This window comes from Chiloscyllium plagiosum, unplaced genomic scaffold, assembly GCF_037043375.1.
Source record: "Chiloscyllium plagiosum isolate Xiang-an unplaced genomic scaffold, Cpla_swu_hap1 HiC_scaffold_42, whole genome shotgun sequence".
NCBI lineage: Eukaryota > Metazoa > Chordata > Chondrichthyes > Orectolobiformes > Hemiscylliidae > Chiloscyllium > Chiloscyllium plagiosum.
Genome location: NW_028270180.1, coordinates 95,106,803 through 95,133,106, shown reverse-complemented (window position 1 = coordinate 95,133,106; position 26,304 = coordinate 95,106,803). Strand labels below are relative to the sequence as shown.

Here is a 26,304-nt window from a genome sequence, read left to right as displayed (position 1 = left end):
ATACGACGAGCACGTTGGACAAAGGGTACTCGGTGGATGTGGTGTACTTGGATTTCCAGAAGGTATTCGACAAGTTGCCACACAAAGGCTGCTGTATAAGGTAAAGTTGCATGGCATTGTGGGTAATGTATTATCATTGATACAGGATCAGTTAACCAACAAAAAGTAAAGAATGGGGATAAATAGGTGTTTGGATTACTGTTGGCACTACAACTGTTTATAATTTACACAAATGTTTTGGAGTTGAGAACCAAGTGTACGGTGTCAGAGTTCACATTTGATACAAAGATGAGGTAGAGCAATGTCTGCAGAGGCCACTGTCAGTCTGCACAGGGATACAGATAGGTTAAGTGAGTGGGTAAGGATCTGGTGGATGGAGGACAATGTTGGGAAATGTGAGGTTATCCATTTTAGTTGGACTAACAGCAAACTGATGACGAAATGGTGAAAACGTGCAGCATGCTGCTGTGCAGATGGAGCTGGGTGTCCTTGTGCATGAATCACAGGAAGTTGGTTTGCAGGTGCGGCAGGTAATTAAGGCAGTGAAGGGAATATTGTCCTTCATTGCTAGAGGGATGGTTATGCTGCAGCTGTACAGGGTGCTGGGGAGGCCACACCTGGAGTACTGTGTACAGGTTTGGTCCCCTTACCTTAGCAAGGATGTACTGGCACTGGAGGGAGTACAGAGGAGGTTCACTAGTTTGAGTTGGGAGTTGAGAGGTTTGGCGTATGTGGAGAGATTGAGAAAACTGGTTCTATAGTCATTGTAATTTAGAAGAATGGGAGGTTGTAGAGGAAAAAATAAAATTATGAAGGAAGTAGATAAGACAGAAGCAGGGAGGTTATTTCCACTGTGGACGGGTGAAACTAGAGCATCACCTCAAAATAAGGGAAGCAGATTTAGGACTGAGTTCAGGCGGAGCTTCTTCAGCTAAAGGGTTGTGAATCTGTGGAATTACCTGCCGAGTGCAGCATTTGACGTTATCAACTTGAATGCCTTTGAGGCAAAATGTAGATTTGTGAACAGGAAAGGAATAAAGGGCTATGGTGAGTGAGCAGGAATGTGGAGCTGAGGCCATGAATAGATCAGCCCTGATCTTGTGGATGGCAGAGCAGGCTTGAGGGGCCAGATGGCTTACTCCTGCTCTTATTCCTTATGTTCTTATGTTCCCACTTTCGAGCCGTCCCTTTCCCTGGGAATAACCTCCCACAAACAAATTTTGAAAGTGCTTGCCTTGTGCTGTGAAAATTGGCCTTTGTCTAATTTAGAACCTTAACTTTTAGATCTGGTCTATTATTTTCTGTAACTATTTTAAAACTAATAGAATTATCAGAGAATCCCGACAGTGTGGAATAAGACCATTCATCTCATCACATCGACAGTGACTCTCAGAGCTGCCTAACCTTCCCCTGCAACGATGCATTTCCCAGGGCCATCAACCTACACATCCCTGAACACTGTGGGCAATTCAGCCTGGATAATCCACCCAACCTGCACATCCCTGAACACTGAACAATTCAGCCTGGATAATCCACCCAATCGACACATCCCTGAACACTGTGGGCAATTCAGCCTGGATAATCCACCCAACCTGCATATCCATGAACACTATGGGCAATTCAGTCAGGATAATCCACCCAACCGACACATCCCTGAACTCTGTGGGCAATTCAGCCTGGATAATCGAACCTACCCAGCATATCTTTGCACTGTGGGAGGAAACCAGAGTACCCAGATTAAACCCACGCAGACAACCACAATAAGGAGATCATCCCTTCCTTATTTCCCAGTTCCACCCAAATAACTTCATTGGACGTACTCCCAGGAATGTCCTCCATAAGCACAACCATAATGCTGTCCCTAATCAAAAATGCCACTCCCCCTCCTCTTGTCCTCCTTTCTATTCTTCCTATAGCATCTATACCCGGAGACATTAAGCTGCCAGTCCTTTCCATCCCTGAGCCACGTTTCTATAATACCCATGATATCCCAGTGCCATGTTCAAACCCATACCCTGAGCTCATTTGCCTTCCCTGTCAGGCCTCTTGCATTGAAATAAATGCAGTGTAACTGCTAAATCCCACCTTGTTCTGTGACTTGCCCTTGCCTGCAATGATTATTTGCCTTCTGATCTGTACCAGCCTCAGAGACACCTCTTTTCTCACTATCTATTTGCGATCACACCTACTCCTCGCAGGTTTACTGCCTCCTGAGTAGCATTAACAAATCTCCCTGCCTCGATATTAGACACCTTCCAAATCAGGTACAATCCATCCTTCTTACGCAGGTCAACTCTACTCCAGAGTTGATCACAATGATCCAAAAATGTGAATCCTTTTCCCCTGCACCAGCTCCTTAGCCACTCATCCAGCACCTCCTCCTCCTCTGTAATATGGAATTTTTCAAGATGTCACCATTTTTTCCCCACATTCTACATCTCCCATGTACTTCTTCACAGTAAACACTGATGCAAAATACTTGTTTCCCTATCTCGCCCATCACCTGCAGTTCCATACAATGGCTGCCTTGCTGATCTTTGAGGGTCTCTATTTTCTCCCTAGTTAGCCTTTTGTTCTTCATGTATTTACAAAAGCCCTTTGGATTATCCTTAACCCTATTTTCCAAAGCTATCTGACGTCCCCTTTTTGCCTCCTGATTTCCCTCTTAATTATACTCCTACTGCCTTTATACTCAGAGGATTTTTGGATTGGAATAAATGCAAAATATTACATCTTGATAAAACAAACGAAGGCAGGAGTTACACTCATTAAAAGTAAGGCGTTGAGTAGTGATATGGAACAAAGAGACCGAGGGCTTCATGTCTTTGAAGTTTGTGTTAGATGTAGACAGGGTGGTTAAGAAGGTGTTCAAGCACACTTACCTTCATTGTTCATACCTTTGAGTATAGGAATTGGGATGTTATGTTGAGGTTGTACAGAATGTTGGGGAGGGCTCCTATGGAATTCTAAACCCAGCTCTGGTTGTGCTGTTATAGGAAGGATATCATTAAATCGGAGCAGGTTCAGAAGAGATTTACTGGAATGTTAATGGGAATGGAGGGATTGTGTAATAAGGAGAGGCTGGGACTTTTTTCACTGGAGTGTAGGAGGTTGAGGGGTGATCTTATTAAAAGGTTTATGAAATCGTGAAGAGTGTAGATAAAGGTGAATGGCCGGGAGAGATGGGAATTCAAAATTTGGCTGCATTCATTTTGAGAAGAGATGAGAAAGATTTGAGGAAAGACATTAGGGTTTGAAAAAAAAAATACACGCGTGGAATGAACTTCCAGAAGAAGTGGTAGTTGTGAATACAATTATAATATTTATATACATTCAGATAAGTACATAAATAGGAAATATTTGGATGGATGTGGACCAAGCGGAGGCAGGTACAATTAGTTCAGTTTGGAATTATGTTCGGCATGGACTGGTTGGACCACAGGGCCTGTTTCCTTGCTGTATAACATTAGGACTCTAATTCTCACTGTCTCCAAATTCCTCCATCCTCACAACTCTCCCGATCACTGTCACCTCATCCAGCCTCACAACTCTTCCTTATTTATATAATTCCCCTCCAGCCACAGAACGCTCCCTATCTCTAATCTCCTCCAGTTTCTCAAATCTCTGCGATATGTGCCTTTCTTTAATTCCAGCCTTAAGGATACCCTCATTCACTCCGATTGGTTGGAAGACAAACTGGTATGCCTGGTCCTCCAGTCCCACCCTCTGCCTCGTATTGGCCTGCGCTGACATCAATCACTTGAATCTCATTGTGAGGTGAGTGGTGGGATCCTCCCTCTCTCTGCCCTGGGATGAGCTTCATCATTCACAGTGAATGGGGCAGTACCACAGAGCATGGGGCTGGGGGCTATTCAGCCCACTGGGGCTATACTCTCTCCCTCTGGAGATGCTGCAAATCTGACCCAACTCCCCTCCCATTTGCCGATAGCCCCACAAATCTTTGCTTAAAAAGTAAAATTCCAAATCTGTTTATGAATAACTGCTGAATCTGTGTCCAGCTGCCATTCAGACTGTCCCAGATGCTCAGAATTTACTGAATAAAATAATTTTCACATATTCACCCTGCATTAGTTGCCAATTACTTTAAAATAGTTACTAAAATTGTGACGTTGTTTAGAATTCCTCTCTCTCTCTGCAAATTAAATATCTTGGAAACAAATCTGCACCTGGTCGAAATCACTGCTTAACCTTCTCAGCTCCAAGGATAATTATCTGTGCTTCTGCTAGCTCTCCACAAAAGAGGAACACATCATATTTTCATTTATTAGTGTCAGAGACGTACAGCACAGAAACAGACCTTTGGTCCAATTGGTCCATGCCAACTAGGAATCCTAAACTAATTGGGTCCCGTTTGCCAGCTAGTGGTCCGTATCATTCGAAACCCTTCCTATTCATGTACCCAATCGGATGCCTTTTAAATGTTGTAATTCTATCAGCCTCCACTACTTCATCTGGCAGCTCATTACACACATACACCACGCTCAGCTTGAACACGTGGCCCCTTAGATCCCTTTTAAATTTTTGCCCTCTCAACTTAAACCCATGTGCTCTTGTTTTGGACCCATCTAACTTGGGGGGAAAAGACTCCAGGTGTTCACCATATCCATGCCCCTCGTGATTTTATAAATCTCCGTAAAATCACCTCTCAGTCTTTGACTCTCCAGGGAAATTAACCCTGGCCTATTCAGCCTCTCCTTTTAGCTCAAATCCTCCAACCCTGGCAAAATCGTTGTAAATCTTGTCTGAACTCTTTCAAGATTCACAACATCCTTCCCAGAACAGGGAATTTTGAACTTAAAACAGAATTCCTGAATGGCTTAATCAATGTTCTGTCCAGCCACAATATGACGTCCCAGCTTCTATATTCAATGCATTGACCAATAAATATAAGTGTACCAAACACCACCTTCATTAGCCTTCCTACCTGCAACACCACTTTCAAGGAACAATGAAACTGCACACCATGGTTTCTTTGTTCAGCAACACTCCCAAGGACCTTACCATTGAGTGCATACGTCCAGCCCTGATTTGCCTTTCCAAAATACAACAGCTCATATTTATCTAAATTGAACTCCATCTGCCATTCCTTGCTCCATTGGCCCATCTGATCAAGATCCTGTTGTATTCTGGACTAACCTTCTTCACTATCCACGACACCTCCAATTTCGGTGTCTTCTGTAAACCTACTGACCATACCTCATATTCACATCCAAGTCATTTATTTAAGGACCCCATATCCATTCCTGCAGCACACTGCTGCTCACAGGCCTCCAGTCCACAAAGCAACCATCCGCCGCCTACCTTCAAGCCAGTTTTGTATCCAAATGTCTGGTTCTCCCAACATTCAATGTTATCTAACCTTCCTAACCAGTCTGCTCAGTGTCCATATAGACAACGTCCACAGTCTGCCTTCAAAAAAACTCAATCAAGTTAGAGAGAGAGAATTTCCCCCACACAAAGCCACGCTGACTATCACTAATCATTCCTCGTCTTTCCAAATACATGTAAATCCTATCCCTCAGAATCCCTTCCAACAACTTGCCTGCCACTGAGTCAGGGTGACTGTCCTTTTGCTCCCTGGCCTTTCCTTACCACCTTTTAAAAATAATGGCACACGTCTTCCAGCACCTCACCTGTCACAAATGATGATATAAATATCTCAGGGAAGGGCACTGCTGTCACGTTCCTAGCTTTCCACAAATTTCTGGGATACACCTTGCTGCGATTTAAGACATCCAGTACCACCTCCTCTGTAATATGGACACTTTTCAAGTTATCACTCTTATTTCTCCAAACTCTCTAGAACAGAATAGCATAGTATATCTCCCACCTCCTGTTGTTCCATAGATGGCCTTGTTGATCTGTAAGGTGTCCTATTCTCTGCCTGGTTATTCTTTTATCCTTGATGTATTTGTAGAATCTCATTGTATTCTCCTTAAACTATTTCCTAGAGATATTTCAAGTCCCCTTTTTGCTCTCCTGATTACCCTCGAGTATATTCCTTTAAAAACGTGATCCTGTACTCCCAATCCCTCTGCTTCTGCCATATCTGCTCCCAGCAGAAGCAATTCCACTCCGGGACATCCCAGAAAGGTTTCCTATTTAAAGGACCACATCTCCCTTCCACGTGATCAACAATACCCTTCAATGCATATCCTCCACTTCTTGCACCTTCGCCTTTACACCACCCCTCCCACCACAAGAAGAATATAATCCACCGGTCCTCACTTGCCACCCCACCTTTCACCAGATACAGCGCATTAACCTCTGCCATTTCCGCTACCTACAGTCAGACCCCACCACCAGGAATATATTTCCCTCCCCAGCCCTTTCTATGTTCCGCAGAGACCATGGGAATTTTGGTGCTGATGTGCTGTCCTACGGATACCTCAGTCACTCACCCTGCCAAATGGCCAAGTGATATTTTCGCTAAACGGATAATCTAGATACCCAGATAACGTTCTGGAGCCCTGGGTGTGAATCCTACCACGGCAGATGGTGGAATGTGAATTCGATAAAAATTTGGAATTAGGAATCTATGAAAGACTATGAATCCATTGTCGATTGTTGCGAAAAAAAAACCCATCAGATTCACTAATATACTTCAGGGAAGGAATCTGCCATCCTTACCAGGTCTGGCCTACGTGTGACTCCAGACCCACAGCAATGTGACTGCCCTTTGGACCCAGCCAGTGACACCCTCATCCTGTGAATGAATAAAAAAGGTCAAGTCTTGTATACAACCATACTATTCTTACAGATGAAGTGATGTCTTCATAAATTTGCTTCTCAATTCCCCGCTGACTATTGGGGAAGGGGTGAGGAGGGGTCAATAGTACAATCCCAGTAAGAAGATCATCCCTTATTTCTCAGTTCCACCTGTATAACTTGCCTCGATGTACTCCCAGGAATACCCTTTTGAAGCCCAGCTGTAATGTTATCCCTAATCAAAAATACCTCTTCTCCGTGCTCTGTTGCCCCCTTTCTATCTTTGCTATAGCATCTATACACCGGAACATTAAGCTGCTAGTCCTATCCATCCCTGAGTCATGCCTCTGTCATTGCTATAATATCCCAGTGCCATGTTCAAAACTATGCCCTGAGCTCATCTGCCCGACCTATCCGGCCTCCTGCATTGAAATAAATGCAGTGTAACTGCTCAGTCCTACCTCGTTCTCTGCCATGCCTTTGCCTGCCTTGACTGTTTGACGTCTGAACTGTACCAGCCTCAGACTTAGCTCTTTCCTCACTTTCTCTTTTGGTTTACCCACATTACTTCACTGTTTTAATGCCTCCTGAATAGCAAAAGCAACTCTTCCTTTCCAGTGCCGGGACAATCCATCCTTCTGATGGAGGTCAATTCTACCCCACAAGAGATTCCAAAGATCCAACAATGTGAACTCTTCTATTCCTATGTCATTGATACCAATAAACAACAGCCCCCCCCCCCCCCCCCCCCCCAAATGGTTATTGTCCCCTTTAAGAATATTCTGCTCCCTCTCTGAGGTATCCTTATACAAAAATTACACATTCGAATAATAAACATTACACTCAACAGGTCATCATAAAAGAATTACATGACACATTGAATAGACAATAGACAACAGGTGCAGGAGTAGGCCATTCAGCCCTTCGAGCCTGCACTGCCATTCAATATGATCATGGCTGATCATTCCTAATCAGTATCCCGTTCCTGCCTTATCTCCATAACCCTTGATCACACTATCCTTGAGAGCTCTATCCAACTCTTTCTTAAATGAATCCAGAGACTGGGCCTCCACTGCCCTCTGGGGCAGAGCATTCCACACAGCCACCACTCTCTGGGTGAAGAAGTTTCTCCTGATCTCTGTCCTAAATGGTCGACCTCATATTTTTAAGCTGTGTCCTCTGGTTCGGCACTCACCCATCAGTGGAAACATGTTTCCTGCTGCCAGAGTGTCCAATCCTTTCATAATCTTATATGTCTCAATCGGATCCCCTCTCAGTCTTCTAAACTCAAGGGTATACAAGCCCAGTCGCTTCAGTCTTTCAGTGTAAGGTAATCCTGCCATTCCAGGAATTGACCTTGTGAACCAACTCCCTCAATAGCCAGAATATCTTTCCTCAAATTTGGAGACCAGAACTGCACACAGTACTCCAGGTGTGGTCTCACCAGGGCCCTGTACAGCTGCAGAAGCACCTCATTGCTTCTATACTCAATTCCTCTTATTATGAAGGCCAGCATGCGATTAACCTTCTTCACTACCTGCTATACCTGCATGCTAGCCTTCATTGACTGGTGTACAAGAATACCCAGGTCTCTCTGTACTGCCACTTTGGCTAAATTGATTCCATTGAGGTAGTAATCTGCCTTCCTGTTCTTGCCACCAAAGTGGATAAGCATACATTTATCTATTGTCTATTAACATTTACTGAGATTACCATCTGAATGTCCACCTATAATATCCTGTAATACAAGTTTACAAAATCTGTCACTCTCAGTTCAACTTAGAAACTCACACCATCCCCTCCTCGTGGCCCAGGATTACTGTACATATGACCCTTGAGGACATCAGCAGTCAACTCAGGGGGAAATCTGTGGGTGTCCAGGAGATTCCAACTTGAGATGTTATGTGACTGAACACAACAGTTCTTTGACACATTGGAGAAAATGATCCAAGCGTCAGTGAGATATGGGGAACAAGAATGACTTTCTTTTCTTTCATTCCGTGCTGCCGCTCTGCCTCATCAATAAGACATGGGTGTGAAAGGCTAATGCCTAACGATGGGCAAGTTGTCTCCACCCTGACCAATGGGTAGGAAGATCCTCCCAATCACTCCAAACCGTATCCCTAAAAAGATAGCAACTCTGTCTGCTTCCCACTGCCCAGTGCTCCCAGTAAACGTTTGGAAGAATGGGAAGGGGGGGATATCTCCTAGAAAAGGCATAACTGTAAGGTCTAAGAGGATTATGAAAACAGAGAGATGCACAGGAGAAGGGGGCAACAAGTTGCCAAATGGGGTGTAACTTGGGAAAGTGGGAAGTTGCTCATTTTGGAGGAGATACTAAAAGAACAAAGTACTATTTAAATGGTGGAAACTGTAGAAAGCTGGACCACAAAGGGACTAGGGGTAATTGTTCAGGAAACACAGAAAGCTACCACACAGTTATAACAGGGAATGAGGAAGGGGAATGGAATGTTTTGTTTCAAAGGTTTTCAGTATGAGAGTTTGGAGTATATACCCGAGAGTAACATGTGGAAGTGCTGGTGACACCACCATATCTGCAGTAATGAGAGCAGTGTTGGACCCTTTAATAAGGAAATGTGTCACTTTATTGGAGGCATTTCAGGGAAGATTCAATGAGATGATTCCTGGTTTGGAGGGATTATCTTTTAAATAAAGGCTGAAAAGGTTGGGACTCTACTCACTGGATTTTGGAGAAAGAGAGCTGATCTCATTGAGACAGATGGGATTCTTAAGGGGTTTGACAGGATAAATACTGAGAGGATGTGCCCGAGGGTAAATACTGAGAGGGATGTCTGAAACCAGATTCTGAGTCACGAAATCAAGAGTTCTGTTTTGGATTCAAGTTTAAGGCGACACAGACGCGGGTAAGGGGTATCAGTGGCAATGGAGCTGGGGTGAGGTGGAGAAAAGCAAAGTTTAAGAGATTGGAATTCCTGGTGTGATTGTGTGGATATCTGATCAGAAGGTCACCTTGGGGTCAGATATAACAGCAATATTGTGAAGAGTGTCGTTCTGCCTCAGAGAGTTTCCAGTGGGAAGGAGGGGCTCAGCAGAAAGGTAAAGGTAAGGCAATGGGTTTAACCGTGACAATGTTTCATTGGAGGAAACTGCACCTAATCGAGTAGTGGGAATGTGGTAAGCAGTTTGGTAACTGAGTAACAGTGGAATAATGGAGAGGGATGATGGGGAGGGAGAGCTGGGTATTGTCAGTGTACATGTCAAACCTAACACAGTGTTTTTGGACGATATCACCTCCTGGCACTATGTACGTGAGATACAGGAGAGACCAAAGATAGATCGTTGAGGGACACCAAATGCAAGGAATTCAGAAAGGAAAGGGAGAGTGGAGATGGAGCAGGATTTTCCAACAACGGTGAGGTCAAATATTCGTTTTTCACAGAATGGGAGAGAACGACATAACCAAAAAAGACCAACAGACAGAACAAGGAACAATATATATGAATTGGAGAGGGGGAGTGATGAGGCGGCAGCGGAGGAAAGAGAGTTGGAAAGTGAGTTTAGCGAGATTAGGGTAAAGGATCAAGATGAGCTCTGATAAGGCTTGACAAGAGACTGGAGAAAGATGTAGGTTTAGGACAAAAACCAGGAACACCACGTGAGGCAGTTTGGCTCAGTGGGCTAGTGGGAGGGAGAGAAGCAGCAGATCGGATTATCTTAGTCTTAGTGACAGAGAAACTCCACGTGCTCCTCACTCGTTGTTGGAGGGGAGGATGGAGGAGACAGGATGATGGACAGTGTTTTACAAAGAAACAAAAGCAGGGTTAGTGATATTTAAAATGAGTGAACAAACCTGATGTATTTAGCTTTTATCCAGAATATTAAAACAAACGACTGAAGTCCTGGTTCGAATCCCGTCTTGGCAGATGGTGGAATCTGAATTCAAGACAAAAAAGTGTTAGGAATCTCCTGATCTCCATGGAACCATTGTCAATGGCGAAAAAAATCCTGCCAACCTGACACCGGCCCAGCCAGCTACTCACTGTATTCATCACTGCAAAGTCTCAATAAAGGAATGAAACTGGATGGACCAGTTGGCAACTAACAAGGCACCAGAAATTACAACCACAGAATCAGCCCTCTCAATGGTGCAACGTCCTCCTCACTAACATATGGTTTTTGGTGCCAAAATGTGGAGAGCTGTCTCACAGACTAGTCAAGGAACAGCCTGACATACTCATACTCACGGAATCATCCCTTACAGACAATGACCAGACACTACCATCACCATCCCTAGATATCGAGAGTGTGGTGCTGGAAAAGCACAACAGGTCAGGCAGCATCCGAGGAGCAGGAGAATCGGCGTTGAGCCTAAGCCCTTCATCAGCCTGACCTGCTGTGCTTTTCCAGCACCAGACTCTTGACTCTGATCTCCAGCATCTGCAGTCTTCACTTTCTCCTGAAATCTCTGGATATGTCCTGTCCCACCGGCAGGACAGACCAGGCAGAGGTGGTGGCACAGTGGTGTACAGACAGGGAGGATTTGCCCTGGGAGTACACAGCATTGGCTCCGGAGACCAGGAAGTCTCATGGCTCCTGCCGATTACCACGTACCGTCCTCCCTTGGCTGATGGATCAGTTCTCCTTCATGTTGAACAACATTTGGAGGAAGCACTGAGGAAGTAAAATGATGTCAAACGTACTCTGAGTACAGGATTTCAATATCCACAATCGAGACTAGCTCTGCAACAGAATTACTCACTGAGCTAGTCAGATCCTAAAGGAAATAGCTGCTCAACTGAGTCTGCAGCGGGTGGTGAGGGAACCAACAAGAGTGTAAAACATACTTGATCTCATTGTTATGAATTGACCAGCTGCAGATACATCTGGCCATGACAGTATCAGTACGAGCGACCATCACACATTCTTTTGTAGACAAAGTCTTGCCTTAAAGTTGAGAAAAACCTCCATTGTGTTGAATGACACTATCACCGTTCCAAATGGGACAGACTTTGAAGAGATGTAGGATCTCAAACTGGATATCTCTGAGGCACTGTGGGACATCAACAGCAGCAGAACTGTACTCCAGCACAATCTGTAATCTCATGGGTTTGTAAATCCTGCTCTCACCCATCACAATGGACAGAAAAGGGGGGCATACCATGAGCAGCACCAGGCAGACTTAAAACGGAAGGGCCAACCTGGTGAAGCTGTCAAACAGAACTACCTGCATATCAAACAGCATCAGCAGCAAGCAACAGAGCTAAGTGATCCAACATCCAATGGAACAGATCGGAACTCTGCAGTTCTGCCACACCCAGTTGTGAACGATGATGGACAATTAAACAACTCACTGGAGGAAGCATCACAGATATCCCCACCTTTACTGATGGAGGAGCCTCACACACCCATGCACCAGACAAGATGACAGCATTTGCAGCAATCTGCAGCCAGAAGTGCAAAGTGGGATGATCCATCTTAGCCTTCTCCAGTGGTTTCTAACATCACAGATGTGAGTTTTAGCCAGTTCGATTAAGTTTGAATAACATCAAGAAATGGTTAAGTAGTGCAAAAGCTACGGGCCCTGCCAATATTCTGGCAATAATACTGATGGCTTGTGCTCTAGAACTTGCCACCCACCAAGCCACGTACCGCTCCAGCACTGGCATCTACCGACAATGTGGAACATTGCCCAGGGATGTTCAACACAACAACACAGGGCAATCCAACCCAGGAAATTTACATCTATCAGTCCACACTCGATCAGCAGTAAAGTGATGGAAGATGTCATCAACAGGGCTACCAAGCAGCAGCTGCTCAGCAACAGCCAGCTGAGTGACACTCACTTTAGGCTCCACCAGGGCCACTCAGCTCCCAATTGTGTTACCGCCCTGATTCACAACCTGACAACCAGCTGAATCCCAGAGGTGAGGTGAGTGTGATAACTCAGTCCCACTCCAAGACCACTATTTCTAGCTGATTCCACCCTTGTCTCAGCTCATATACTTTCATCCACCTTGTGTTATCTCCAGACTTCATTTTCCAAACATACTCAGGCCAAGCTTCCCACATTTAACCTCCCTGTAATCTCAAGAAAGTCTAAATCTCTGCTTGTTGATTCATCAAAAGGCTCCTTATTATAATCAACAGCATACAGCCATAGAGATGTACAGCAAGAAAACAGAGCCTTCGGTCCAACCCGTCCATGCCGACCAGATACCCCACCCCAATCTAGTCTCACCTGCCAGCACCTGGCCAATATCCCTCAATTTAGAATTCTCACACTTGATTTAATTCCTGGCTGTGATCATCCCTAGCTCCCTGCAACACACACACATTGAGACCTCGACAACTCATTTTCTTCAAGACTCCCAACCATTTGTTAATTCATTACTTCACCTGTGTGGATGTTTCTACAGTTGCTGAAGCAGCATAGTCTGAAATTCACAGCCAAAACCTCACAGGTCTGCTTTCCACCTTTAAGACATCCCTCAAAACCTGTTTTTTGGCAATGCTTTTGGTCACCTGACCTAATATCTCCATTTCTGGTCTTATAACTAAAGTTCTCAATAGTACTTTTGTGAAATTATAAGCATGATAATAAAAATACAAACTGTTGCTGATTTAGACATTATTTTCAAATCAACACTGTTGCTGAATGTATAATCTATAATGCCACTTACCCAACCACATTGTAGGAGCACCTTCACCACACAAACTGCAGCTGTACAAGTAAGTCAAACATCACCCTCTCCACAAGCAACAGGGCTTTGGCATTAATCACTGGTATCTGTGGAAGGAGAAAAACAGTTGATGTTTCAGGGAGTGCAAAATGGATTACAGGGAATGAAAATGGTGCAGAATTTGATAGTCAGAAATGGAAGGAAAATACACTTGCTTGTTGGAAAAAAGAATTCTTGACTGTCAAAAATATTCAAGAAAAAAGTAATCTGATAATAGAGCAGTACATGGTCAGGCGCTGGGCCGCAGTGAAAAACTCATTTACAAAGGGTCAAAAAAAGTAATAATACAGTAGTAAACAGACCAAAAATACACCCATGGTTGGAGACTGAGGAAGCTAGATATTGACAAAGTGGCCATGAGGGAGGCCAGAGGTGAATCAGAGCAGTATTGGCTGCTCTGATCCCAATGACTCTGTACTGAGAAAGGCTGCACATGCGCCTGGCTGCACCTTGCCCCCTACAAAGATGGCGGCCGCGCAGGTTTCCAGTGAATCGTTGTCCTGAATAAAGATGGCGGCGCTCACTCAGGCCTGCAGCCGCGCAGAGGCAATTCCCCATTTACTGCAAACACGGGACTGGGACGCTCAAATTTGTATTTTCCGACGTGCACAATTTGTTTGTAAAACCTCTCCGCTCATGGCAATACAGTTTTTCTCCCGTTTCCCTGTTTATTTCTTTCCTTACCGTATCCTTTCTCTCCATAATTTCCCGAACATTCATTACAGCGACTCTGTGCCGCGCGCGAGGGTGATCACATGGTTTAGTTTAGCTCCGCCCTTCAGTCACTTTGATTGGTTGGAGGACCAACATCCCGCTAGGTCATCCAGCTCCGCCCGCCATCCTTTCATTGGTCTGGTGCTGACATCAATCACCCGGTGGTCACTTTGTTGGCAACAGCATGCACAGTGTGTCCTGCTTTAGCTGATATGTTGGGTCATGTGATGGGACAATTTGCTGAGGGTAAGAATTCCATTTGTGTGAGCTCTGCAGTAGATTTCCTTTATTCATGGAGGGGATTGCCTTCCTACTCATGACTGTATAGCTGTGATTGATGAATCAATGCCATCTGAATCAGTACATAAATACCCCATTTTCACATGAGATCTTTAGCACATTGTATCACGCTCTTCTTTGGAGATAAAAAAAAACATGAAACAGAGCCTCAAGGAATCGGAGCAGGAGTAGGGCATTCATTCCGTTCAGCTTGTTCCCCCATTCTATCAGATCATGGCTGGGCCAACCCAGACCTCAACACCTCTTTTATGCTTGATCCACATCGCCTTCAACTGCTCAATATTTCAAAAATCTATCTGCACTCTTTTAAAATAATTTGAGATAGAATCATAGATTCCCTAATGTGTGGAAACAGGCCCTTCAGCCCAACAAGCCAGAACAACCCTCCGAAGAGTAACCCAACCATTCCCCTCCCACATTTTACTTTCACAATTGTTTGGGCGAGAAAATTTAGCCATTCACTGAGAGAAAAAAAATCTTTACTTTTTCTAAAATGAATGTTCCCTTATGTAATGTCCCCTGGTTTGAGACTTCACTAGTGCTAGATCTAGTCAACATCTACCCTTTCAAGCTCCTCAGAATCTTGTTTCCGTAAGATCACCCCTGCTTATCTATTCTTGATAGGTCAACCCTTTCGTCCTCGAAGCAGCTAAGTGAATCTTTTTTGAATGGTCTCCGATGTGGTTTATCCTTTATTAAATATGGGAGCTATCATTGTATACAGCACTGCAAGTGAGGACTCAGCAACAGCCAGTGTGCTTAACCAATCCCCAATCAGTCCTCAGCAGAGGCCTCACCTTCATTCCCCTACGCTCCCGGATTAATGAATTCAACACGCGGCGTGACATCGAACAATTCTTCCGCCGCCTTCGCCTCCGTGCCCACTTCTTTAACCAAGACTCCCGCCCACCCTCTGACGACCCCTTCTCCCGCCTCCAACACACCCCATCCACCTGGACACCCCGTGCTGGCCTCCTACCTGCCCTCGACCTCTTCATAGCCAACTGCCGCCGCGATATTAACCGCCACCTGAACTCCCCCACCCCACTCACCCACTCCAACCTCTCACCCTCGGAACGCGCAGCCCTCCACTCCCTCCGTTGCAACCCCAACCTCACTATCAAACCAGCAGACAAGGGAGGCGCGGTAGTAGTTTGGCGCACCGACCTCTACACCGCTGATGCCAAACGCCAGCTCGCAGATACCTCCTCCTACTGCCTCCTTGACCATGACCCCACCCCCCACCACCAAACCATCATCTCCCAGACCGTCCATAACCTCATCACCTCGGGGGATCTCCCATCCACCGCCTCCAACCTCATAGTCCCACAACCCCGCACCTCCCGTTACTACCTCCTGCCCAAAATCCACAAACCTGACTGCCCCGGCCGACCCATTGTCTCCGCCTGCTCCTGCCCCACCGAACTCATCTCTGCGTACCTTGACACCGTCCTGTCCCCCTTAGTCCAAGAACTCCCCACCTACGTTCGGGACACCACCCATGCCCTCCACCTGCTCCATGATTTTCGCTTCCCGGGTCCCCAACGCCTTATTTTCACCATGGACATCCAGTCCCTGTACACCTCCATCCCCCATCACGAAGGACTCAAAGCCCTCCGCTTCTTTCTTTCCCGCCGGACCGACCAGTACCCTTCCACTGACACCCTCCTTCGACTGACTGAACTGGTCCTCACCCTGAACAACTTCTCTTTCCAATCCTCCCACTTCCTCCAAACGAAAGGAGTAGCCATGGGCACCCGCATGGGCCCCAGCTGTGCCTGCCTCTTCGTAAGATATGTGGAACAGTCCATCTTCCGCAACTACACTGGCCCCACCCTCCACCTTTTCCTCCGCTACATCGATGACTGTATCGGCGCTGCCTCGTGCTCCCACGAGGAGGTTGAACAGTTCATCCACTTCACCAACACCTTCCACCCCGACCTCAAATTCACCTGGACAGTCTCAGATTCCTCCCTCCCCTTCCTCGACCTTTCTATTTCTATCTCAGGCGACCGAATCAACACGGACATCTACTACAAACCGACCGACTCCCACAGCTACCTGGGCTACACCTCCTCCCATCCTGCCCCCTGTAAAAACGCCATCCCATTCTCCCAATTCCTTCGACTCCGCCGCATCTGCTCCCAGGAGGACCAGTTTCAAAAACGTACAACCCAGATGGCCTCCTTCTTCAAGGACCGAAATTTCCCCCCGACGTGGTCGACGATGCCCTTCACCGCATCTCTTCCACTTCCCGCTCCTCCGCCCTTGAACCCCGCCCCTCCAACCGCCACCAGGACAGAACCCCACTGGTCCTCACCTACCACCCCACCAATCTCCATGTACAGCGCATCATCCGCCGTCATTTCCGCTACCTCCAAACGGACCCCACCACCAAGGATATATTTCCCTCCCCTCCCCTATCAGCATTCGGTAAAGACCACTCCCTCCGTGACTCCCTCGTCAGATCCACACCCCCCACCAACCCAACCTCCACTCCCGGCACCTTCCCCTGCAACCGCAGGAGGTGCAAGACTTGCGCCCACACCTCCCCCCTCACCTCCCTCCAAGGCCCCAAAGGAAATTTCCATATCCGCCACAGATTCACCTGCACCTCCACACATATCATCTATTGCATCCTCTGCACCCAATGTGGCCTCCTCTATATTGGGGAGACAGGCCGGCTACTTGCGGAGCGTTTCAGAGAACGCCTCTGGGACACTCGGACCAACCAACCCAACCACCCTGTAGCTCAACATTTCAATTCCCCCTCCCACTCCACCAAGGATATGCAGGTCTTTGGACTCCTCCATCGTCAGAACACAACAAAACGACGGTTGGAGGAAGAACGCCTCATCTTCCGGCTAGGAACCCTCCAACCACAAGGGATGAACTCGGATTTCACCAGTTTCCTCATTTTCCCTCCCCCCACCCTGTCTCAGTCAAATCCATCAAATTCAGCACCGCCTTCCTAACCTGCAATCTTCTTCCCGACCTCTCCGCCCCCACCCCAGTCTGACCTATCACCCTCACCTTGACCTCTCTCCACCTATCACATTTCCGACGCCCCTCCCCCAAGTCCCTCCTCCCTACCTTTTATCTTAGCCTGCTGGACAAACTTTCCTCATTCCTGAAGAAGGGCTTATGCCCGAAACGTCGATTCTCCTGTTCCCTGGATGCTGCCTGACCTGCTGCGCTTTTCCAGCAACACATTTCCAGCAATCCCCAATCCACGCTAATACATTACCCCGATACCATGAGCTCCTAAATTGTGCAATTAACTTTTATGTAGCACCTTATCATTTGCATTTTTAAAATCCAAATACAGAACATCATTGGATTACCCTTTATCAGCCCTGCCTGTTATCTCCTCAATGAACTGTCGCAAATTTGTCAAATATAGTTTCTCTTTCACAAACCCCAGTCTACCATGTTTAATGATAAACTTTTCTAAATGTCCTGCAATTTCTTACTTTAATATTCGACTCTGTAGGTTCTTTCAGTAGATTTGCTAAGTATGATTCCCCTCTCTTAAATCCATGTGGACTCTGTCCAATCCTGTCACTGTTCAGTAAGAAACTTGATTGTACTCAAATATAGTGAGTAAATGTATCTGTATTTATTTTTAAAAATAGATTACTCATAAATGCTGGACCCATGCAATAATCAATGAATTTGTGACTATGAATTTGGGTTATAATGCTTTTTTTTCTGTTAATTCCTTTTCATAGTGTGTTATGCAGACAGCACCGAGTGATCACTCTTAATTGTGAGTAACTTTGAAAATAATATATTTTTAAAATGACATCCCAAAATGCTGCCTCATTATTGTGCAAGGAGGATTTTGCATTCAACAGTTTGCAGATAAAATTGAACAGCTTTTTGCTGCAATTTGGCCAGACTGCAGGTTACTCCAAAGTGGCAACTCTGCTCTCAAATTCTTACTTGACACTCCCCAAGGCGATACTGATGGGACTTTACTTTGCCATTCTTGTTCACCAGCTTTATTTCCAGGTTTAATTCTATAATCATTCTAGAGCTTGTAATTTTAGACAACTTCTCTTTTAGGTACATATATAAATATCATACTGAAATGTTGCACTGAATGGTACCAAATCTGAAATTAGTCTCTAATCTGATAGTAACATGTTCTGACCCTTCTACGTATGTATTGGCATAAGTCTATGCCAGTTATTTTTCTGAAGCCTGTTTCTCCTGATGAAGGGCTTATGCCCGAAACATTAACTCTCCTGCTTCTCGGATGCTGTCTGACTTGCTGTGCTTTTCCAGCAGGACACTTTTCGATTCTGATGTCCAGCTTCTTTGGTCGTCACTTTCTTCTTTGAGGAGATTAAACCAAGAATATTTTTTGTTGATCAAATTGCAATAGGAACCAATTCATGAAAATCAGATATCTCACATTTACCTTAACTATATGAAGGCTAAGACATTACTAAATTATTGTCAGTAATTGAAACCGTGCTGACAAACTTGTGCAGTATTGGTGTCTCAACTTTAGACTGTTCCCAGATGTCGCGCAGCTGCAGTATTTTTTTTTGCACTCAGCTATATGTTGTTCTCACTTGTTTCTTTGTGAAGGATTACAAAATTAACGTAAAGAAATCATAAGTTCATTCATATAACTAAAGTTGGGAGAAAAAAAAGTCAGTATTTCAAGTGCTGATAAAGTAAAGTAAACTGATAATATTTAGAAAGGGTTTAAGATGGATATGGAACAAATAGAAAATAGAAGAATACAGCGCAGTACAGGCCCTTCGGCCCTCGATGTTGCGTCGATCCAAGCCCACCTAACCTACACGAGCCCACTATCCTCCATATGCCAATCCAATGCCCGCTTAAATGCCCATAATGAGGGAGAGACCACCACTGCTACTGGCAGGGAATTCCATGAACTCACGACTCGCTGAGTAAAGAACCTACCCCTAACATCTGTCCTATACCTACCCCCCCCCCGCCCTCAATTTAAAGCTATGCCCCCTTGTAATAGCTGACTCCATACGTGGAAAAAGATTCTCACTGTCGACCCTATCTAAACCCCTAATCATCTTACACACCTCTATCAAGTCACCCTAAACCTTCTTTTCTCCAATGAAAACAACCCCAAGTGCCTCAGCCTTTCCTCATACGATCTTTCTACCATACCAGGCAACATCCTGGTAAACCTCCTCTGCACCCGTTCCAGTGCCTCCCCATCCTTCCTATAGTATGGCGACCAAAACTGCACACAATACTCCAGATGTGGCCGCACCAGAGTCTTATACAACTGCAACATGACCTCAGTACTCCGGAACTCAATTCCTCTACCAATAAAAGCCAGTACACCATATGCCTTCTTCACCGCACTATTTACCTGGGTGGCAACTTTCAAAGATTTGTGTACATGGACACCAAGATCCCTCTGCTCATCCACACTACCAAGTATCCGACCGTTAGCCCAGTACCCCATCTTTTTATTACTCTTACCAAAGTGAATCACCTCACACTTAGCTACATTGAACTACATTTGCCACCTTTCTGCCCAGTTCTGCAGCTTATCTATATCCCGCTGTAACCTGCCACATCCTTCCTCACTGTCAACAACTCCTCCGACTTTCGTATCATCCGCAAACTTGCTCACCCAACCTTCTAACCCCTCCACCAGGTCATTTATAAAAATGACAAACAGCAATGGTCCCAAAACAGATCCTTGCGGAACACCGCTAGTGACAGCACTCCAAGATGAACCTTTGCCATCAACTACTACCCTCTGTCTTCTTCCATCCAGCCAACTCCTAATCCAAACCTCCAACTCACCCTCAATGCCATACCTCCGTATTTTTTGCAGTAGTCTACCATGGGGAACCTTATCAAACGCCTTACTAAAATCCATATACACCACATCTACTGCTTTCCCCTCGTTCACCTCCTTAGTCACCTTCTCAAAGAATTCAATAAGGTTTGTGAGGCATGACCTGCCCTTCACAAAACCATGCTGACTATCCTTGATCACATTATTCCTATCCAGATGTTCATAAATCCTATCCCTTACAATTTTCTCTCAGATTTTGCCCACAACAGAAGTGAGACTCACCGGCCTATAGTTGCTAGGGTTATCCCTACTCCCATTCTTGAACAAGGGAACCACATTTGCTAGCCTCCAATCTTCTGGCACTACTCCTGTAGACAACGAGGACATAAAAATCAAGGCCAATGGCTCTGCAATCTCCTCCCTTGCTTCCCAGAGAATCCTAGGATAAATGCCATCAGGCCCAGGGGACTTATCTATTTTCACCCTTTCCAGAATTTCCAACACCTCTTCTCTACATACCTCAAAGCCATCCATTCTACTTAATTGTGACTCAGTACTCACATTGACAACAATGTCCTGTTGGCAAATGGGACTAGATTAATTTTGGATATCTGGTCAGCATGGGCAAGTTGGACTGAAGGGTCTGATTTTGTATTGTACAACTGTGACTTCATTATTCAAGAAGTTGAATACTTCGAGGAGGAAAAGGTGAATTGATGCAGAGAATGCACTTGAAATGATGATTGAGGTAGGTCAAACTCACATTGTTTCATGACCTTTTCCTCTGGGTTCTTCAATGAACAAACTTGTTTTATCATCTGAATAACTATGTATCATATGATTTGTTTCACACAAAATGTTTCGTTAGGATCTAGTGAACTATTAAGAAGTGTTCATAATTAAAATTTAGGCAGCTTGATTGTTAAGCAATAAAAGGTTGGCGTTTTACTCCCACTGAATTATTGCTCTATAAAAGGTAACAAGCTTTCTATCTGTTTTGGGCACTGAATATATGGAAGTCAATTCTGAAGGAAAAAAAAAATCCTCGTTGGTAATGTTCCCACATATGTGGAATAATTGCTCCTGGTCACTCTTCAGGTTATAGAGGCTCGGAAAGGAATGAGTTGGCCTAAATTACCAACATCATTTGGATGGACTGTGCTCATTGGGGAAACTTGCAGGATCTATAGAAGGAACATGTGTTTCAGAGTGTATGCAATAAACCTGAACATTGTTTTTTTTTCTCAGAGCGTGGGACCCGACTGGAGCAGCAATGAAGCTCGTATTGTTTTTTTTAAATTTCCGAGCTTGCCAAATTATTGTTGGTAAATGGAGGTGACTTTATCAAAGCACCTTTCACATGCCCCAGCTAGGAATTTGGTCCCAATTCTGTCAGTCGATCCATTTCTCTGGATAACAGGTATTTTAAATGTGAGCAATCCATATAACTATTTGAATTGAATACTTCAGTGGTTAGGTCCTCTTGGATTCTTAATTTCAAATTACTCAGTGATTTTTTTGTCCCCCCTGAATTTGCCAAGCACTGGGCAGTTCTGGAATATTCCAAATATTTACAAAAGATGCATTCACACTATTGAAGGCAACCTGGCAGATTTGAATACCATGCAGGTAGTCAACAACAATACATAAGTACCTTTATGAATTGCTTACTGTACACCCACAACGCAAGCCAAGTACTATTGAAACCACAGATTGTCTCCCAAGGATTCCCAAAGCTAAACAGTGCGTTCCAGATATGCTCACTATCACCATCTGGGAGCAGTCTCCTAAGTGCTCCCAGAATTTAGAAAGCGCACACACTGCCCTCCAAAGCTAAATCTGCTGTCACAGGCTTCTCTCTTATTGCATACAGTAACATTTATTGTCCAGTTCTTTAATGTGACAAATGATTTTATAAACAATTTGTAGAAGTGAGTGCACAGTGTGATGTTTGCTTGACCTTTGGCTCTATGTATCAGGCCGAACTGAACCTTTAAACGATGTGGGATCTTTCCCACAAACTTTGTTTAAAAAAACAAAGATTATGCTCAGATTTAAATGTTCAATCAGGTTTAATAAAATTCCTTCAAAAAAAATTGAGTTTGACTTCAGCTCCTTTAAAGAGACATGCTCTTGGCCTTCAATTTTGTAACATGTGATCATTCCTTGGTAAAGGTGGCTGTGTGCAACACTGCAGGATGTTGTGCTGAAGTGCCTCATTGGGTGGATGAGCTTTATTACTGGTGTAACTTGGCTAATTTTGAGATGGAATGTTACTTTGAGTTAAAACTGAGGCGTGCTTGTGTAACTCAAGTGTGGAAACTATGCTCATGTTTGCAATGAACCTTTCACTTTTGGAGATTTGTATTTTTCCGATCTGTTTTGTAAATAAAGTTCACTATAGAAAGCACATTGCTGAAGAACCGCAGGTCCAGCAGCCCCTCTGAGGGGGAAAAACATTGTAAGTTCCAAGTCCAGTGACCTTTTGTCCATTCAGACGAAGAGTCAGTGAACTTGAAATGTATCATGTTTTTCTCTTCACCAATGCCCTCAGAACTGCTGAGTTTCTCCAGCACATTGTTTCTGGGGTTTAGATCTCCAGCACCTGCAGTTTATTGTTTTCTTATAGATCCTATGATTTTACTTGGGGAGCGAGAGACAGCAACGGTGATCAACGAGGATAAAACTCCCCAACCATGGAAAACAAACTGGTTCTTTATACTTTGCAAAACACGATTGTAAATAAGAAATGCAATTAAGCTAAGTGCAAGATGACATACCACCTGCCTTGTCTCAAACTTGCTACTCATCTTTGAGGACTAACCTGTCAGAATTGTGTTTGCTCCCTTCCTTTGAGATCACAGTCCGCAAGTGTCCCAGTTCCAATTCCTGGGCCGGCCCCAGTTACCACATTGCAGTGGGGTGGGGAGCTTTGTGTCAGCCTGAAGTTTTTGTTAAGAGCATCATTGCAGGTTGAAGTTGACGGTTTTGACTAATAGTGTGTCAAACTTGGAGGAAATCCTTCCGAATGTATTGATTAACTGGACTGAGCGTGTTTACATGCAGCCCTGTTAGTAGTGCTGTCATATTCTCAGTTAAGAATCACACAACACCAGGTTATAGTCCAAAAGGTTTAATTGGAAGCACACTAGCTTTCGGAGCGCCGCTCCTTCATCAGGTGATTGTGGAGGGCACAATCCTAAGGCACAGAATTTATAGCAAAAATTTACAGTGTGATGTAACTGAAGTTATCCATTGAACAATACCTTGATTGTCTGTTGAATCTTTCATCTGTTCGAATACCATGAGAGTTTCACTTCTTTCATGTGTAAATCACAAAGCCTTTTTTTAAAAGTTGCATTCCTTACAGTGGCCCATCAAATCACTCATTGTATTAATCACTGCACAGTCTCAAACAAGGAATGAAACTGGATGGACCACATTACATCTGCCAATGTACCGGAAAATACAACAACACAATCAGCCCTCTTGACCCTGCAACTTCCGCCTCACTGTGGGCCAACAACAAAGCAGAACTGTACTCCAGCCCAATCTGAAATCTCATGGCCTGATATCCCCCACTCAACCATTAACATCAAGCCAGGGGAATCACCCGAGTTCAATGGAGAGCTCTGCAGGGCATGTCAGGAGCAATACCAGAGATACCTAAAAATGTGGTGAAAATTTGCTGAAGCTACAGTACAAGCAACACCAAATAGAATTATGTGATCCAACAACCAATGGATCAGATCTGAGCTCTGCAGTTCTGCCACACCTAGTCAGGAAATGTGATGGACAATTAAACAACTCACTGCAGGAAGCATCACAGATATCCCCACCCTTACTGATGGAGGGGCCTCACACATCCATGCAACAGATAAGACGATAGCATTTGCAGCAATTTTCAGCCAGCAGTGCCAAGTGGATGAGCCTTCTCCATTTGTCCATGACATCACAGATGTGAATCGAATTGGTTGAAAACTCATTTCAAATCAGATCAAGAAATGGAGAAGTAGTGTAAAGGCTATGGGCCCTGCCAGCATTGTGGCAATAGTACTGATGGCTGTGCTGCAGAACTTGCTGCTCACCAAGACAAGTAGTGCTCCAGCACTGGCACCTACTGACACTGGGAAATGTTTCCCAGTGTTGTTCAACACAAAAACGCAGGACACATCCAACCCAGCCAATTTCCCTCCATCAGACCACACTCGCTCAGCAGTGAAGTGATAGACGTTGTCATCAACAGTGCTGTCAAGCACATGCTCACAATAACCTGCTCAGTGACACCCAGTTTGGGTTCTTCCAGGGCCAATCAGCTTCTGAGCTTGTTACAGACTTGATTCACAAACTGACAAACAGCTGAATCCCAGAGCTGAGGTTGACATCCCAGTCCCACTCCAAGATCACTATTTCGACTTCAGTGATATCACCTGACCTCACCACAGCCTCAGCTCATTTACTGAAACACTCCTTCATTCCTTTTGTTAACTCTAGATTTCATTAGGTAAACCCACTCCTGGCCAGAATCCCACAATCACCCTCCCTATAATATCCAGAATATTGAAAACTCTACCGCCCAAGTGCTCACTTGTACCAGAACTTGCTGATCCATCAAAAGGCTCCCATTTATAAGCAACAACAATTTACTTTCACACCCTTGACTAAATTCCTGGCTGTAATCATTCCTATCTCCCTGCACCACACACCCTTTCACATCTCAACAACTCATTTTAGTTTAGACTCCCAATGATGTGTTTATTTTTGAGTTCAGCTGTGTGACTGTGTCTATAGATTCCAAGGCAACACGGTCTGGAATTCCCACCCTCTAAGATCTGCTTTCTTTCTTTAAGGCATTCCTGAAAAATTGCTTATTTGGCAATGGTTTTGGTCACCGGACATGATATTCTCCAGCTGTGGCCGTATGTCAAAAGTTCTCAACATTTTTTGTGAAATTAAAAACATGTTGATTTGTACAGATATCTTCTACTTTTCACTATCGCTGAGTGAATAATCTGTAATGTCTCTTACCTAACCACGTTGTGGGAACGCCTTCACCATTCAAACTGCAGCTGTACAAGGAAGTCGAACATCACCCTGTCCACAGGCAACACGGCTTTGGCAATGATCACTGGTATCTCTGGAAGGAGAAATACACATAATGTTTCAGGGAGTGCAATATGAATTATAGGGAATGAAAATGGTGCCGAATTTGACTGTAAGAAATGGAAGAAAAATCCACTCACTATTGGAAAAAAGAATTCTTGACTGTCAAATATATTGTTGAAAAAATAACCTGATAATGGAGTCAGGAGTTGGGCAGCAGTGGACAATCCATTTATAAAAAGGTCTGTGAACGTAGTAGTAAAATACAAAACATGGCAAAATACACTCATGAGAGACTGAGGAAGCTAAATAACATACATGTGGACATCAAGGAGCCCAGAGGTGAATCAGAGCAGTGTTCACTTTTATGATCCCACAGTCAGATGTCTAGCACAAAAACAGACTCTTCAGTCCAACCCATCTATGCAAACCAGATATTCTAACCTAAACTATTCCCATTTGCCAGCACTTGACCGACATTCCTCTGAACCCTTCCTATTCAAATGCCTTTTAAATGTTACAATTTTGGTTGCCCTTTACGCTCCTTTTGATGTTTCCCCTCTCACCCTAAACCTGCATCCTCTAGTTCTGGGCTCCACCACCCCAGGGTAAACACCTTGTCTATTTACGCTATCCATGACCCTCACGATTTTATAAACCTCTTCAACATCACACCTCAGCCTATGACACTCCAGGGAAAATGGCCCCAGCCTATTATGCCTCTCTCTGCAACTCAAATCCTCCAACCCTGGCAACATCCTTAAAAAATCAATTCTCAAACCTTCCTTGTTTCTGTGCCTCTTTCTGATAAGAGGGAGACGAGAATTGCATACCATATTCCAAAAGTGGCCTAACCAATGTCCTGTACAGCTCCTTTACTCCATGCTCTGACCAACGAAGCGAAGAATCCCAAACAATTTCTTCACT

The 26,304-nt window shown here is 44.6% G+C and overlaps 1 long non-coding RNA gene across 1 annotated transcript in view; it reads right to left on the bottom strand.

The window, feature by feature from the left end:
• Positions 1-25,403, bottom strand: part of LOC148138011 (uncharacterized) — a 40,320-nt gene extending 14,917 nt beyond the window's left edge. The window contains exons 1-3 of the long non-coding RNA XR_015754134.1: positions 25,303-25,403; positions 13,392-13,498; positions 10,562-10,644 (exon numbers count right to left, since the gene is read on the bottom strand). This is a non-coding gene — a long non-coding RNA (uncharacterized LOC148138011). The remainder of the gene's footprint in view (positions 1-10,561; positions 10,645-13,391; positions 13,499-25,302) is intronic.
• Between the last annotated feature and the right edge of the window lie 901 nt (positions 25,404-26,304).